We start from the raw sequence: 9980 nt of genomic DNA on the forward strand, positions 1-9980 counted from the left end.
TTTTCTATTTCTTCTTGTTTCAGTTTTGTTAGTTTATATGTTTCTAGAAATTTACCCATTTCTTCCAGGTTGTCCAATTTGTTGGCATATTTTTTTTCATATATTCTTTGTAATTGTTTTATGTGATGTTGGTTGTTTCTTCTCTCTCATTTATGATTTTATTTATTTGGGTATTTTCTCTTTTATTTTTGATGAGTCTGGCTAGGGGTTTATCAATTTTATTAATCTTTTTTCAAAGAATAGCTCCTTGTTTTGTTGATCTGTACTAATTTATTTTAGTTTCTATATAATTTATTTTTGCTCTAATTTTTATTATTTCCCCTCTTCTGCTGGCTTTAGGCTTTGTTTGTTGTTTTTCTAGCTCTTTTAGCTATAAGGTTAGGTTGTTTATTTGAGATTTTTCTTGATTCTGGATGGAAACCTGTATTGCTATATACTTCTTTCTGAGGACTGCTTTTGCTGCATCTAGGGATGCAGGACCATAGGAAGTTTTGGACCCTTGTGTGTTCATTTTTATTTCGTTGCATATATATATGCAAAGAAATATATATATATATATATATATATATATATATATATATATATATATATATTTCTTCCTTGATTTCCTGGTTGACACATTCATTATTTACTAGCATGTTTTTTAACCTCCATGTATTTGTTGTGTTTCCAGATTTTTTCTTGTGATTGACCTCAAGTTTGATGGCGTTGTAGACAGAAAAGTTGCATGATATGATCTCAATGTTTTTGTACTTCTTGAGGCCTGATTTTTTGCCTACTACATAATCTATTCTGCAGAATTTCCCATGTGCTCTTGAAAATAATGTGTATTTTGCTGCTTTAGGATGGAATGTTCTAAATATCGCTGTTAAGTCAATCTGGTTCAGTGTATCAATTAAAGCCATTGTTTTCTTCTTGATTTTCTGTATATGTGATCTGTCCATTGCTGTAAGTAGGGTGTTGAAGTCCCCTACTATGATGGTATTATTATCAATGTTTCTTTATGTTTGTGGTTAATTGATTTACATATTTTGGTTTTTATATGTTGGAGGCATAAATATTTACAACTGTCAGATCTTCATGTTGGATGATCCCCTTTATTATGATTATATACCCTTCTTCATCTCTTGTTACACTCTTTAGTTTAAAATCTAGTTTGTATGATATTAGTATGGCTACCTCAGTTTTCTTTTGATGTCCAATTGCCTGATAAATATTTCTCCATCCCCTCACTTTCAATTTGCAGGTGTCTTTATGTCTATAATGGGTCTCTTGCAGACACATACAGAAAGATCTTGTTTTATCCATTCTGATACCCTATGTCTTTTGATTGGAACATTTTGTTCATTTACATTCAAAGTAATTATTAATAGGTAGGTATTTAGTGCCATTTTATTACTTGTTTTGTCATTGTTTCTGGAGATTTTTTTTGTTCTCTTCTGGTCATTGTTAATTTTGGTTTTCCTTTACACTCAAGTAGTCCCCTTTAATATTTCCTGTCGTGCTGATTTAGTGATCATGACGTCCTTTATTTTTTGTTTGTCTGTGAAATTATTTCTCTCTTCTTGTATTCCAAATGATAGCTTTGCTGCATAGAATATTATTAGCTGCCGATCTTCCCACTCATATCATGCTACTCCCTTCTAGATTGCCCAGTTTCTGTTGGGAGATCTACAGCTAGCCTATGGGTCTTCCCATGTAAATTATGGACTTCTTTTGTCTTGCTTCTTTTAGATTTTTTTCTTCATTGCTATTTGCAAACTTAATTACATTTCTTTATGTTGGCCTGCTTTTATTGATTTGTTTTTAACATGTTATTTTATTTTAGAAAGAAAGTGAGTGCATGAGCAGAGGAGTGGGGCAGAGAGAGAGAGAGAGAGAGAGAGAGAGAGAGAATCTTAAGCAGTCTCCGCATCAGCACAGAGCTCAATATAGAACTCGATCCCGTGACCCTGGGATCATGACCTGAGCTGAAATCAAGAGTCAGATGCAAAAACCACTGAGTCACCCAGGCACCCCATGCTTTTATTGATTTTGATTGGTGTTCTCTATGCCTCCTAGATCTGGATGTCTGTTTCCTTCCCTAGATTAGGGACATTTTCAGCTGTTATTTCTTCAAATAATGTTTCTGCTTCTTTTTTCTCTCTCTTCTTCTGTGACTCCTGTAATCCAAATATTATTATGTTTGTTGGAGTTAATGAGTTCCCTGTCTATTCTCTCATTCCATAATTATTCTTCCTCTCTTTTGTTCAGCTTCATTATTTTCCAATATTTTATCTTTTATATCACTTACTCATTCTTTGCTTCTTCCACCCTTGTGTTCGTTGCATCCAACCTCTTGTAATTTTCAATGATTGTATTTGTTATTTCTCACTGATTTTTTTAAGTTATTTTATCTATGGGGTAAGGGCCTCCTGAAGCCTTCCATTCTTTTCTCAAGCCTAGCAAGTATACTTATTATTGTTGCTTTAAATTCTCTTTAAAGTCATGTTAGTTATATTTGTTTCACTTAGATCTCTGACTGTGACCTTAGCTTATTGTTTCATTGGTGATGAATTCCTTTGTCTTGACATTTTGTCTAAGTTTCTGTCTTCTCTGTGTTAGAAAAATCTGTTATATTTCCTGCTCCTCATAGTAATGGCTATATGAAGAAGAGGTCTTATGTTGTCCAAGGCCTGGTGCTTCAGGGAGCGTCTCTGATGTGTGCTGCATGTTCTCTGCTCCTGTGTTTTGGCTGCTCTATCCTTCATACCACCTGTCTGCAGAGGCTCTTCTTGTCTGCAAGTGGGCAGTGTTTGGTGCTTGGCCATAGTGTGGCAAGTTTCAACTAGATGTGCTCTGATCTGCTTCTTAAATGAGACCTGATGCTACTTCTACGAGAACCGAGGCCTTGTAGTAATTTGTGATTGGGAGATGTGGTTAGGCAGGTGTTTCTGCTGGAATTCTGGGTAAGGGGCCCACCACACTGGGACAGAGGCATATTTGATTAAGAAGGGCTGTACCAGCAGCGTACAGGGGTGTGGGACCTGTTGTAAGCAGGTTATGTAGCCAGTGTCAGTGGTGCAGAAGATGGTTCTGTATTCATGCTGAGGGTGTCACCAGCCAGCAACATGGACATCTTTTCCCATGGAGAGGGTTTTCGCTCCTTGCTGCTCTTAGGGAAGCACCCTAAGAAGAGTGAACCATTTCCTCCCATGTGTCCCAGGTTCCTCATAGATGGCTGCCTTCTCCTACCTCTGGACTATTTGCCTGCCTTCCCTTAGAAGCCGGACAGTGCCCTCAGGGCTGTATCCTATCCAAGCCTCCTGAGTTTCAAAACTACAGGGTTTAGAGACAGTGTGTGGGTAGGGGCCTGTGTTGTTCCTCCAGAGAAGGTTCTTACTATACTGGGACTGAGGGCAGCTTGACTGATAAGACCAATCGAACCAGAGCACAGGAGCATGGGACCCAGATCAAGCAGGCTAGGCAGCCATCATTGGGGCTGAGCTTCCCTTGGCAGGTGTCTCTGCATTTGTGCTGAGGGGTGGAGGAAGGAGACAGTGCCACCAGATCCTTTGTCCTGGAAAGGCACCTCCATGAACTCTAACTCTCAAGGACATACTCCAAGATGAGTATCTCCCTCTGTGTGCCCCAGGCATTCCTCAGATTGCGCAGTCTGCCCCAGATTGTTTGCCTCCTTTCTCTCCAGGAGTAGGGCAGTGCCCTTATGGCTATATCCCAGCCAAGTCCTCCAACCTTTAAAATTCCAGTCTTCAAGGTTTGCTGGATGTAAAAACTCATGAAAATAAGTCCTTCTCATTTCTCCAACCAATGGCTTCTGGGAAATGTTCTCCTTGTGTGCTCCTCTGTGTGCTCTCTCTCTCTGGCCTTTCTCCATGTTCAGGGCTCCCTCACCTCTGTAGCACCCAAGATTCATTTCTCCCCCAGACTATGTCTCCACACTTCCTACCTTCCTCTTCTCACATTCTAGTTGTGGAATTTGTTCTGTCAATCCTCAGGTTGATTTCTTGGGTATTCAGAATGATTTGAAAGTTATCGAGTTTTGTTTGAAAGATGATATTAGCCTAGGTTTTCCTACAACGCCACCATCTTAGCTTCCCCGCTGTTCACCAATTTTTAAATGCATTTCTACTGTGTATTGATTTTCTTAGTGTCCTTCTTCTGAAAAAGCCTTTATTTCCCCTTCATGCCTAAAGGATATTTTCACCAATTCTGGATTGAAAATTCTTTTCCTTAAGCATTTGAAAAATGTAAGCCACCTTCTTCTGGACTCTATGGTTTGTGATTAAACGCACAGTCATTTGAATAATTATTCAACTAAGGTAACACACTTTTTCTAACTGTTCCAAGATTTCCTTTTTTTTAAAATTTATTTATTTTGAGAGAGAGAGAGAGAGAAAAGCACAAGTGGGGAAGGGACAGAGAAAAGAGAGAGAAAGAATCTCCAGCAGGCTCAGTGCTGTCAGCACAGAGTCTGATGTAGCACTCGAACTCACAAACTCTGAGATCACGACGTGAGCCAAAACCAAGATTTGGACACTTAACCAACTGAGCCATGCAGGCATCCCCGCACCCCCCCCCCAGAATTCTTTTTTGTCTTTAGTTTTTAACAGTTTGATTATGACATGTCTGGAAATATGTTTCTTTGGGCTTATCCTCTTTAAAGTTCACTGATCTTAAATCTGCAGGCTTATGTCTTTTGACAAACTTTAAAACATTAGAGCCAGTATTTCTTTATTTTTCAGCACCATGCCCTCTCCCTATTTTTAAGACTCCAATGATGGGTATGTTAGATCTTTTGTCATTTCTCACAAGTCCCTGAGACATTGTTCTTTTTTTTTTTTTTTTTCAGCCTGTTTACACTGTTTTTCAAATTGGATTATTTCTATTGATTAATCTTCAGGTTCACAGACTTTGTTTCTCTATTATATTAATTCTCCTATACAGTCCTATCAGAGAGTTTTTAATTAGATTATTGTATTTTTCATTCTGACATTTGTGTTTGGGTTTTCAATATCTCTTCTGTATGTTTACTGATACTTTCTACTTTAAACTTTATTTCAGGTGTGTTCATAATTGCTCAAACACTTTTTATTACAATTCTTTAAATCTTTGTCATGCATTTCCAATATCTGTGTCATCCTTTTGTTGTTAGCTATGTGCCTTTTCCCATGAAAGTTATCTGTGATTCTTTGTATGTCAAAATAATTGGAGTTTTACTCTGAACAGTTTGAGTGTTATGTCATGAGACTTTAGATATGTTAAATCTCATAAACTATATTAATATTTTTGTTTTATCAGGCACTTGGTTTGGTTAGGTCAAGCTTCAAGTTTCAACCTGTCCTCTGTGGGCTGTAGTTCCAATGTAAGTTCAGTTTTCAAAGCCTTTCCAGTGCTATTTGGATTTGTTTTACATGTGTACCATCCAGTGGCTACTCTGGCACCTGGGCAGAGGTCTATCAGGTAGCAAAATTTTCAGTCTTTGGTAGGGTAATTATGATCAAATCTAAGCATTTGAAAGTTAGAGGTGGGGTGTCTGGGTGGCTCAGTTGGTTAAGCATCCCACGTCATCTCAGGTCATGATCTCACAGTGTGTGAGTTTGAGCCCCACATTGGGCTCTGTGCTGACAGCTCAGAGCCTGAAGCCTGCTTCAAATTCTATGTCTCCCTCTCTCTCTGCCCCTCCTCATGCTCTGTCTCTCTCTCTCCCTCAGAAAAAAAATAAACATTAAAAATTTTTAAAAAGAAAGTTGAAAGAAAAGTTTATAAAAAGCTTTATGGAGGTACTTTCCCAAGAACTAAGTTCTTTGCTATCTTCTCAGTACTTTCTGGTTTCCTGGGGCTTCCTGTTTCTGTTCTACAGGTAGAAATTACCCACTTCTGTGACTATATCACTGTGAAGTGACATAGAACATAAAGTTAAAAAAAAAAAAGAGAGGAGCTTGTCCCTGCAGTTTTGGAGTTGTAGCTTGGGACCTCTTAGCTTATGCTGTAGAATTGCTTTGGGGCTGAGACTCAAGAGAGTAAAGAAAAAGAAGAGAGAAAAAGAATCCCAAGATTTCCTCCCCCACTTTCAGAGCTCTAGGAGTTCTCCGCTTCCCACTCCTTTAGCCAGAAAAAAAGCTTCCCTTGTCTTCCTCTCAGCCTGTATTGTAGTATTCGTATCTGTGTTTCCCTCTGTATTGAGTATAGACCAAGCCAGATTCAGTGTAGAGGAGAAAATAATAAAGAAACTCCATGCAAGTTTAATGATACTTTGAATTCCCACTTTGAATCACACTTTAGTGTGTGATTTCCCTAAATAACCTGTTGATGTTGTCTTTTCAGAGTTCCCAAATAGCTGTTCCAGCATTTTGTCCAGGTTTTATAGGTTGGTGACTACTTATTTCTTTTTACCCAGAAATGAGACCACTGTCATTTTTAAATTATTTTTCCTCTTTGTGTGTTTCCATTTCTTTAAAGGCACATCCCAATGCCATCCCTCCTAGCCACTGATTGGCTATCCTGAAAATTCTAATTCTTTAACACCTCTCAGCTCTGAACACTGACCCAAACTCCAACTGAATTAGGAAGAAATAGAAAATTTGAACATACTGATTACTAGTAATGAAATTGAATCAGTAATCAAAAAGTTCACAACAAAGAAAACTCCAGGACCAAATGGCTTCACAGGTAAATTTTATCAAATATTTGAAGAAGAGTAAATACTCATTCTTCTCAGTTATTCCAAAAATAGAAGAGGAACTAAGATTTCCAAATTCATTTCACAAGGCAAGCATTACCTTGATACCCAAACTAAACAAAACATTACCAAAAAAGAAAATTACTGGCCAATATCTTTCATGGACATAGATGAAATAACCATTAGCAAACCAAATTCAACAACACATTAAAAGAAACACTGACCAGGATCAAGTGGATTTTATACCAGAGATGAAATAATCAGCATGATACATTGCATTAACAAAATGAAAGATAAAAAATATGATCATCCAAGAGATGCAGACATAGCATTTGACCAAATACAACATCTTTTCATGGTAAAAACTCTCAACAAAATGGGTTTAGAGGTAACATACTTTAATCAATGTCATATATGAGAAACCCACAGCTAACATCATACTCAATGATGGAAAACTGACAGCTTTTCCTATAAAATCAGGAATAATACAAGGATGTCCACTCTCACCACTTTTATTTAACATTAAAATGGAAGTCCTAGCTGCAACAATCAGACAAGGAAAAGAAATAAAAGTCACCAAATTGGTAAGGAAAAAGTAAAATTTTACTATTTGAAGATGACATGATTATTTGTATAGAAAACCGTAACAACTTGACCAAAAAACTACTAGAACTGATTAATGAATTCAGTAAGGTCACAGAATACAAAATCATTCTACAGAAATTTGTTGCATTTCTATACACTAATAATGAAGCAACAGAAAGATAAATTAAGAAAGCAGTCATGGTACAGAAGAAGCCCACGGAAGAGGGTAGGAAGAGTGGAGAGGCGGTGCGTGCTACATGGACTGGCAGGAGGGAGCCGGGCAGTGGAGGGGCAGCCCACCGGGCAAGGCAGAGCCCCCGAAGTCTGGGGCTAAGCCCCAGACCTTAGCCTCTACTACAAAGCTGAAATCATCAAGACAGCATGGTATTGGCACAAAAACAGACACACAGACCAATGGAATAGAATAGAGACTCCAGAATTGGACCCACAAAACTATGGCCAACTAATCTTTGACAAAGCAGGAAAGAGTATCCAATAGAAAAAAAGACAGTCTCTTTCACAAATGGTGCTGTGAGAACTGGACAGCAACATGCAGAAAAATGAAACTAGACCACTTTCGGACACCATTCACAAAAATAAACTCAAAATGGATGAAGGACCTGAATGTGAGACAGGAAACCATCAAAACCCTAGAGGAGAAAGCAGGAATTCTCCTGCTCTCTGACCTCAGCCGCAGCAATTTCTTACTTGACACACCTCCAAAGGCAAGGGAATTAAAAGCAAAAATGAACTATTGGGACCTCATGAAGATAAAATGCTTCTGCACTGCAAAGGAAACAATCAACAAAACTAAAAGGCAACCGACAGAATGGGAAAAAATATTTGCAAATGACATATCAGACAAAGGGCTAGTATCCAAAATCTATAAAGAACTCACCAAACTCCACACCTGAAAAAGAAATAATCCAATGAAGAAATGGGCAGAAAACATGAATAGATACTTCTCTAAAGAAGACATCCGGATGGCCAACAGGCACATGAAAAGATGCTGAACGTCGCTCCTCATCAGGGAAATACAAATCAAAACCACACTCAGATATGACCTCACGCCAGTCAGAGTGGCCAAAATGAACAAATCAGGAGACTATAGATGCTGGTGAGGATGTGGAGAAAGGGGAACCCTGTTGCACTGCTGGTGGGAATGCAAATTGGTGCAGCCACTCTGGAAAACAATGTGAAGGTTCCTCAGAAAATTAAAAATAGACCTACCCTATGACCCAGCAATAGCACTGCTAGGAATTTACCCAAGGGATACAGGAGTACTGACGCATAGGGGCACTTGTACCCCAGTGTTTATAGCAGCACTTTCAACAATAGCCAAATTATGGAAAGAGCCTAAATGCCCATCAACTGATGAATGGATAAAGAACTTGTGGTTTATATACACAATGGAATACTACGTCGTAATGAGAAAGAATGAAATATGGTCTTTTGTAGCAACGTGGATGGAACTGAAGAGTGTTATGCTAAGTGAAACAAGTAATACAGAGAAAGACAGATACCATATGTTTTCACTCTTATGTGGATCCTAAGTAACTTAACAGAAGACCATGGGGGAGGGGAAGGAAAAAAAAGAGAGAGGGAGGGAGGCAAACCATAAAAGACTCTTAAAAACTGAGAATAACCTGTGGGATGATGGGGGGTGGGAGGGAGGGGAAAGTGGGTGATGGTCATTGAGGAGGACACCTTTTGGGATGAGCACTGGGTGTTGTATGGAAACCAATTTGACAGTAAATATCATAAAAAAATAAATAGCATTTAAAAGAGCTGCAGTTTTTGCGTGTGAGGCTGTTGGTTATATACTCCATAATCAAAGGGAAGGGGGGCATACAGGGAGTATCAGATTACCAAAGTTTCTTCAAATTTCTTTGAATTTCTACTCATAAAACTACTTTTGCAAGATTCCTCTGTTTCTTATCATTCAGTTTGATATTACCTACGGGTGAGATATACAGTCATTCATGAGATCCTTATACAGAATGTAAAAACCAGGACGTACTTTATCCTTCTTGAAACTATGCAGGCTTTAGGTCAGCCTTCCTCGTTAAGGGTAAACATTTTCCTGCTTGTGACCCTTATCAGGGTGAGGCAGTCATTTGACACCCAAGCTTAGTGTTGTTTGGAGAGAGGTTAACTTTGGGAGGAAAATGCATTATCTGTTAGCTGGAAAGAAGCGGGCCGCTAGACTCCTCAGTGGCCAGACACACTTTACTTCATCCTTTATCCCTGTGCCTTCAGGTGAGAAGGGCTAGTGAGAGCCTCTCTTTGGAACAGAATATTTGTCCTCTGCATTCACTCCTGGCAAGGCTAACTGGCGTCAAATATGCCTCTACTCCACCTTGTTACCAAACAAACACACATTAACACACAAGTATTTCACATGTGCATTTCCATAACTGCATATCCTGTGCCTAGAACAGTGTCAGAAATGTGGTAAGGGTCCTTGGCATAAACTCTTCCTCAATCCACTGAGTCCATCTTCGGCATTATAGTTTACATCTTCTCTACTCAAACCTCTGACTACTATTCAAACAGCCAAAGTTGGGTTGATGTCACTGAGAACGTGGAAGGAAAGACCTTACAAAACTTTTCACATACCAACATCTCATAGTTGATACTCTGCCTTCTCTATGGTCACTCTGTGTGAGCTTTCTACACTCCTATCAAAACCCAGCCCTTCAGTTGGGCAATG

General features: G+C 38.7%; 1 long non-coding RNA gene across 1 annotated transcript in view; it reads left to right on the plus strand.

Moving 5' to 3' along the window:
* Positions 1-6625, plus strand: part of LOC123595020 — a 70548-nt gene extending 63923 nt beyond the window's left edge. Inside the window, exon 3 of the long non-coding RNA XR_006710985.1 lies at positions 6463-6625. This is a non-coding gene — a long non-coding RNA (uncharacterized LOC123595020). The remainder of the gene's footprint in view (positions 1-6462) is intronic.
* The last annotated feature ends 3355 nt before the right edge of the window (positions 6626-9980 follow it).

This window comes from Leopardus geoffroyi, chromosome X (genome assembly GCF_018350155.1).
Source record: "Leopardus geoffroyi isolate Oge1 chromosome X, O.geoffroyi_Oge1_pat1.0, whole genome shotgun sequence".
Lineage (NCBI taxonomy): Eukaryota > Metazoa > Chordata > Mammalia > Carnivora > Felidae > Leopardus > Leopardus geoffroyi.